Source organism: Malania oleifera, chromosome 6 (genome assembly GCF_029873635.1).
Source record: "Malania oleifera isolate guangnan ecotype guangnan chromosome 6, ASM2987363v1, whole genome shotgun sequence".
Taxonomy (NCBI): Eukaryota; Viridiplantae; Streptophyta; class Magnoliopsida; order Santalales; family Ximeniaceae; genus Malania; species Malania oleifera.
Genome location: NC_080422.1, coordinates 106,780,580 through 106,789,435, shown reverse-complemented (window position 1 = coordinate 106,789,435; position 8,856 = coordinate 106,780,580).

The window sequence follows — 8,856 nt, the reverse complement described above, 5'->3', positions numbered from 1 at the left end:
TAAAGATTTTCGTAAACTCATGTGTATTTTACCAAATATCAAGAGAAGTCCTTAAAATTTTCAAAACTTAAGAATAAGCCTATATCTTTTCATAAAATCTCAAACGAGAGTAATGCCTTTTGCTTAGGAAAAAAAAGAATATATCCCTAGTAAAAAGGAGATGATCTATATTTGAGGTACATGCGTTGGGTGGACCCCACATCATTTAATACCATGCAGGGTCCACTTATGTATCAGACCATATTACGATTTTGGCATCTTTAATAATTTGGCCAGTGTACTTAATGCTTGTCTTACCTTTAGCTATGAAATGTACAATTATTCCTTACTTTATATTAAATTCTTTGGATTTACTTTAATTAATAGTATTGTGTCTACCTAGATGATACTAATGACAATTTTTCTAAAAAAATATTAATTGAGAACATGAAAAAATAATTCATTAGTTGGAGAACATGTACTTATTTTGAAAAATTTTTAGGATTGCGAACGAATCTCTATTTGTAGTTTAGGGAAAATCAGTATAAATAAAACAATATTATGATATGATATTATCGATAATATTACTAGTGCATACATCTTTTGTAATAAAGGGTTGTGACTTAATCTGATATAGTCAAAATTAATATGGTTGTTGGAGTATGTGGTTCATATTGTGTGAAATACATGTTCATGGAAAGAAAGGTGAAACAAGAATAAGGAAGCTGAGCTGTAGGAAGGAATCGTTGACAGTTTGGTCGATAGTTTGCTCTCAGGGAAACCGCCAACGATTTTAGACTTGTTACTTTAGTCTCTGCATTAAGCCGTCGAAAATTTGCTCAAATTGTCGACGGTATTGTCTGGAGCTGATTATGAGATTTGAATCGGGAAGATCAATAGACTAGGCATTTCAGAGGATTTTCCTTTGAGGATGACTACAGTAGTATTTTAGATTATTTCTATGTAACGACCTGCTATTTATCTTCTCTACTATTTTAAATTAATACAATTTCCTACACAGCAAAAAACAAATAACATGAAACACAACATTATATATATATATGTATATGTATATGTATATATTGTGATGACCCAAAAATATATATACGATTAAAGCACAATAATAATAAAATAATAAAAATGATCATTAAGTTAATATCAATACAGAAGTGTTTTTCTGTAGTATCCTTAATTTCATATTTGACGCCTAAGAAAGATCTTATCTTAGCGAGTGCTCAGAGACCATTGCGGTTCAGTCGCTTCCTAGAGGTCAGCCTGGTCAAAGTAGAATTTTATAGGATAAACAAGGTAGACACTGTTTATATATGTAAATAAGTACATAAAATAATATTTTGGTTAACATAATTTGTAGAAATATATAATAAAATAATAATAATATAAGTATCCTATGCGGGGCCTACAAGACTGTGTGGGGCTCACATGAGTCCCGAAGCCGTGTGGAGATTTACACGAGTCTCGAAGCTGTGTAGGGCTTATAAAATCGTATGAGGATGATTGGAGTTATGTAGGATCCATTTAAGTCTCGAAGTGTGTGGGGCCCACATGAGTTTTCAAAATTCAAATTTAATTCTTATTCAAAAATAAATAATAAAATAAATAAATACTAAAAATAGTTTAAAAGTAATAACAATGATAATAATGATTAAGAAAAATAATAAAATAATAAAATAATTAATTAACTAATTGATTAATTAATTAGGTTAGGTAAGTAATTAATTAAAAATTTATGGTGGCAAGTACTCCCACATGGCCTCCATCCCCATCTCATACTCAACCCATACCTTACCTATTTCTTACCCATTCTTTAATTTTAAAAAAAATTATAATTTTACCCATCTCCCCACACTTTTATAAATTCCATTTCTTCCCCAAAATTTTCTTATAAATAGGAAGCTCTCAACCTTCATTTTTTTACAACAATTTTTCCAAAGAAGAGAAGGATTAGTGAGTGAAAGAATTTGTGGTGAAGAGAGAATTTTTGAGTAAGTTCTCACTTACCCACTCTTTCCGATCTCATTTCTTAGAGATAGTTACTGTGTTCGTAGTACAAGGTAAAAGAAGAAGGTAAGTAAATTTGATTATGTTAGGATTTTTATTTAAATTTTATACCCAAGTTTATTTGCAAGTAAATTTGATTATGTTAGTTTCTCTTTTTATTTAAAATTCATACCCGAATTTATTTTGTAAGTAAATTTCAATTATGTTACTTAGTTCCATAAAATTTTCTTGAATTTATTTTTACGTATATTTAATTATATCAGTTATATTTTTAATATACTTGCATTTATTTTTGAATTAAGAAATGTTCTAATCCCCTCGAGTAAATTTTCAGTATTTTTTCTATTAAAAAAAATTATATATATTTTTAACATAAAAATTATGTGGCATGAGTTTATTTTTACGTTGCATTATTCATGAAAATATGAATAAAGATGAGATTTTCACGAAACTATTTTAAATTGCATAAATTATAATAAGATGATTTTAAAACCTCTTATGGCAAAACGAGTTTAAAGTTACAGATGTTCGGTACCGCAACTTAAAGTTTATACGGATCAGAGTGTACCCACACTGTTTATAAAGTGGTTATTTATGTTAGTAGATTTCTCCTGAGTCTACACCTGATTTTAGACTAGGACTTAATAAGGAAAATCTTACTTAATGTTTACGTACATTGATTTAGTTTGATCGGCCAGCCAGTTAAGTCCAGTTTTCGGACCGCACAACCTAATCATGGGGGTAAACATGACCTACAACAAGGCCTAAGGGTGATTTTTACAATATATGTTTATACATAGTTAATTACGTGTACAAAGTTACTGATGATTTGAAGGAAAGGTATAAGTTTACCTGAAAAGGATCATTCTAACACTTAAATGACGATCTAAAAAAAATGTATAAGGAAAAGTATATGTATATTTATCATTGATATTTATATATTTTTAAAGTTAAAAGTTTAATTTAACAGTTATAGTATATGATTATAAAATTTTACTGTTATAGTTGATGGTAAAAATTTTATGCAGAAATTTTTAAATTTATATTTATTTTAGAAGCAGTTTTGAAGCTATAATATTAAATATTGTTTTACGAAATTTTTAAAAAAACTAATTTTGGTCACACACTAATAATAATAATAATAATAATAATCTTATTTACTTAGCGTCGTCTCACCCCAATCATATTTTTATTTCAGATAACTCTGAAGGGCATGTCGGAAATCAGGCTTAATAAACATGCGGGTGGGGATAGAAAAATAAAGATTGATTAGAAATATTAGTATGATGTCAGATATTTATGCTTGTGTAATTTTTCTTTTTTTAAAATAAATAATTGTAATATGGATAATTAGTGCTTTAGTTTAATAATAATTGAGTTTATTTGCTTCTACTGTAAATTAATAGTAAAAAGTTAATATTTCAGGCCCTTCGGGGTTGAGGTGTTACATTTGGTATCAGAGCAATAGGTTATAGGTTTTGTAGACTTTAAGAAATAATTTTACCAGAACATAGGAGATATGTTCTACATAATCTAATATATAAATTTTACCAGAGCATAGGTATAAAACATGATTTGGGTAGGATTTGGTAGTTTAGAATATTTATTTTAGTTTGTTATATTATTAAACGTTAATAATAGATTTATGATTTTAAAATAACATTTGGTCATTATTTAGAATGGATCCTAAAGATAGTAGCATTGAAGAAAATGAGATTAATGTGAGGGCTCCCAAAGACAGGTAATAATCATAAATTCTCTAAGAAAAATGGTAGTATTATTGAAGACACGTTAATTAATTTAAATATGTTATTTATGTTTGTAAAAACACGTACCCATATTGATGATTCATAATTAATTGTCAAATGCATTAATAATTTATAATTTATTTATATATAAATATAATAATATAATAATATCTGAGATTTATTTATTTTCATTGTTATTATTTTCACTAAATATATAAGAAATAACACATTAGACCCTACTGAGTTTAGAAGTGCTACATATACAAATAGATATGAACAAATGGTCTATTATAAAATTTGAATTTATCCAAAATTTCTTTGCATGTATAAGTTGGATATGAATATGTATTTTTTTTTTTACATTACATATTCAGTTATGAAATCTTTAATTTTAGGAATATATATTTTGATAAAATCTTTAATTTTAATTTTGTATTAGTTTACAAGGAATTAAATATAATTTATTATATTTAAATTTAATTATATATATATATATATATGTATATATAATCCCTTAGCATGTGCAAGTTAAATATGTAAAACTATTTTTTTCCCATTGCATATTCAATTTCTATCAAATATCCAAGTTTGATTTAGGAGTACAAATTTTGATGAAATTTTTAATTTTATATAAATTTATAAAAGTTAATACAACTTAAATTTTTCTATATATAAAAAAAATTCCATTAATGAAAGCAATATAAAAATTAACTAATTTCCTTCAAATAACTAACCAACGTCAAATCATCAATTGGTTAAACATGGCCAACATATATTTAATAATAATAATAACAATAATAATTATAATAATAATGTTAATGGAATATATATATATATATATATATATAAAGGGGTACTCTTGTAGTTAAAAAAAAAAAAAAAAAAAAAAAAGCCTCATGGATGGAAATCATCGGCTATAGCTCACTTACCCCCGAAGCAAGGCTAGGGCATGAGACCACTTGGGCATAGTGGGGACTCAAACCCGCGATCACATGGATGTACGGCCGGTTCCTTACCACTAGGCCACCCACCCAAGTGGTGATCTAAGGATGAAATTAATTATAGTTAAAACATTAATAAATATGTAGAAACATAAAAAGAATCTTGAGTTCGCAAATTTTGCAATACGTGTCGTTCGCTCAATTTCCGCGACACATATCGCTCTCCCTCGATTTTTGAAAAATGCGTCACTCGAGGCACGCGTCGCTCTCTCTTAATTTTCGCGACACACATCATTCTCCCTCGATTTGTGCAAAACGCGTGCTCAATATCTATGACACGCATTGCTCTCTCTCGATTCTCGCGGCACATGTCGCTCTCCCTTGAATTGTGCAAAATGCATGCTTGGTATACGTGACACACGTCGTTCTCTCTTGATTATCGCGACGCTCGTCATTCTCCCTCGATTTGTGTAAAACGCATCGCTCGATATTCGTGACACGCGTCGCTCTCTCTCGATTCTCGCGACACACATTGCTCTCCCTCGATTTGTGCAAAATGTATTGCTCGATATCTTTGACACGCGTTGCTCTCTCTCGATTCTCACAACACACGTCATTCTCCCTCAATTTGTGTAAAATGCGTTAATCAATATCCGTGACACGCGTTGCCCTCTCTCGGTTCTTGTGACACACATTATTCTCCCTCGATTTGTGCAAAATGAGTTGCTCGATATCCGTGACACGCGTTGCTCTCCCTCGATTCTCGTAGTACACGTCACTCTCTCTCGATTTCCATAACATGCGACCATTTCCTTATAAAAGGGTTTGCCCTTCTCGAACTCTAAGCATCACATCTTTTATCATCTTGAACAATCACATTTCGGTTTGTAGTGATTAGCTCTTCCCAACTTGTCTTTTAGTTGTCTCATTACTTGAAAATGTTGCCAAATCACCCAACTCCCCAAGTTGCTGCGAGCTGCACTAGATCTTCGATCCAAAGATGGAAACCCAGTAAGGCATAGCTGAAGATTCTAGAGGAGGCCTTCCACAGCAGTCAAGGGGAACTCCCTTTTGTGGAGTGTACTATCTTGCTTGCAACACAACTTCGACAGTATGGTCCAATCGAGCCGAGAAATATACGCTTTTGGTTTAAGAACCATAGGCGTAGGCGGGGATCAATTGGAGAAGCCACTATCTCAACTATTGCCCCATCAATTCTCCATATTACCTCCTCCGCCACTACCGACCCGAGCAGTGCCCCTGTCATTTTTCCAACCCTCTTCCCTATCGAGAATATTTCGACTATGAAACTTACAACTAATATCACACCAATGAGTCATATCCTTTACAATGGAAATATCGCAGTCACCACACTAAGGGTTTCGGATAATGCTGGCCTACTCCACCATTGCAAGGAAATCCGATGTGCATTGAGACTCATATACGGGCCACCAATAACTTGGTAAGAGGGCAGCTCTTCCTCCCTCGCCGAACAAACAAGTGTTCCCTCCCTTTTTCCGACCCAAGCTGGTGACATTCCAAGAGGTCAACTCTGCCAAGAAAGAACCCAGACGATTAGCAGTGACACCGCTAGTACTTCGATAGATGTTGACATTGATTTAAGGCTTTAAAGGCCAGATTTTGTTTCATTTTTATACATATATTTTTAATTTATAGGACATGTATAATATATATATATATATATATATATATTTATCCTTTCCCACATCTTCTGAATTTCTTTTCCATTTCAACCCCTATTAGACCGATGATTCACACTTCAATTCCTAAAATAAAATACTTCACCAAATTGACCCTCAATCTATTCTAAGACTTAGTCAAATTGTTAATCAATTGACTATTTCTAATAGCGCAACCAATTATACAGTACTCATTTTAAATTAGCAAATTTCAAGGACGAAATTTTTATAAGGAGGGGAGAATGTGATGACCCAAAAATATATATACGATTAAAGCACAATAATAAAAAATAATAAAAATGGTCATTAAGTTAATATCAATACAAAAGTGTTTTTCTGTAGGATCTTTGATTCCATGTTTGATGCCTAAGAAAGACCTTATCTTAGCGAGTGCTCAGAGACCATTGCAGCTCAGTCGCTCCCTAGAGGTCGGTCTGGTCAAAATGGAATTTCATAAGATAAATAGGGTAGACACTGTTTATATACGTAAATAAGTATATAAAATAATGTTTTGGCTGACATAATTTGTAGAAATATATAATAAAATAATAATAATTTAAGTATCCTATGCAGGGCCCACAAGATTATGGGGCCCACATGAGTCCCGAAGCCGTGTGGAGGTTTACATGAGTCTTGAAGCTGTGTAGGGCTTATAAAATCGTATAAGGATGATTGGAGTTATGTAGGATCCATTTAGGTCTAGAAGTGTGTGGGGCCCACAAGACCATGTGGAGCTCACATGAGTTTTCAAAATTCAAATTTAATTCTTGTTCAAAAATAAATAATAAAATAAATAAATACTAAAAATAGTTTAAAAGTAATAACAATGATAATAACAATGATAATAATGATTAAGAAAAATAATAAAATAATAAATTAACTAATTGATTAATTAATTAGGTAAGTAATTAATTAAAAATTTATGGTGGCAAGCACTCTCACATGGCCTCCATCCCCATCCCATACTCAACCCATACCTTGCTCATCCCTTACCTATTCTTTAATTTTAAAAAAAATTTATAATTTTAACCATCTCCCCACACTTTTATAAATTCCATTTCTTCCCCAAAATTTTCTTATAAATAGGAAACTCTCAACCTTCATTTTTCACATTAATTTTTCCAACGAAGAGAAGGATTAATGAGTGAAAGAATTTGTGGTGGAGAGAAAATTTTTGAGTAAGTTCTCACTCACCCACTCTTTCCGATCTCATTTCTTAGAAATAGTTACTGTGTTCATAGCACAAGGTAAAAGAAGAAGGTAAGTAAATTTGATTATGTTAGGATTTTTATTTAAATTTTATACCCGAATTTATTTGCAAGTCAATTTGATTATATTAGTTTCTCTTTTTATTTAAAATTCATACTCGAATTTATTTTGTAAGTAAATTTCAATTATGTTACTTAGTTCCATAAAATTTTCATGAGTTTATTTTTACGTATATTTAATTATACCAGTTATATCTTTAATATACTTGCATTTATTTTTGGGTTAAGAAATGTTCTAATCCCCTCGGGTAAATTTTCAGCATTTCTTTCTATTAAAAAAAAATTATATATATTTTTAACACAAAAATTGTGTGGCATGAGTTTATTTTTATGTTGCATTATTCATGAAAATATGAGTAAAGATTATATTTTCACGAGATTATTTTAAATTGCATAAATTATATAAGATGATTTTAAAACCCCTTATGGCAAAGCAAGTTCAAAGTTACAGATGCTCGGTACCGCAGTTTAAAGTTTATACGGATTAGAGTGCACCCACACTATTTACAAAGTGGTTATTTATGTTAGTAGATTTCTCCTGAATCCACACTTTGTTCCAGACTAGGACTTACTAAGGAAAATCTTACTTAATGTTTACGTACATTGATTTAGTTTGGTCAGCCAGCCAGTTAAGTCTAGTCTTCGGACCGCATAACCCAGTCATGGGGATAAACATGACCTACGACAAATAGGCCTAAGGATGGTTTTTACAATATATGTTTATACATAGTTAATTACGTGTACAAAGTTACTGATGATTTGAAGGAAAAGTGTAAGTTTACCTAAAAAGGATTATTCTAGTGGTTAAATGGCGATCTAAAGAAAACGTATAAGAAAAAGTATATGTATGTTTATCATTAAATATTTATACAGTTTTAAAGTTAGAAGTTTAATTTAACAGTTATAGTATATGATTATAAAATTTTACTGTTATAGTTGATGGTAAAAGATTTATGCATAAATTTTTAAATTTATATTTATTCTAGAAGCAGTTTTGAAGTTATAATATTAATTATTGTTTTATGAAATTTTTTAAAAAAACTAATTTTGGCCACACACTAATAATAATCTTATTTACTTATTGAGCGTCGTCTCACCCCAATCATATTTTTATTTCAGATAACTCTGAAGGGCACGTCAGAAATCAGGCTTAGCAAGCATGCGGGTGGGGATAGAAAAATAAATATTTATTAGAAATATT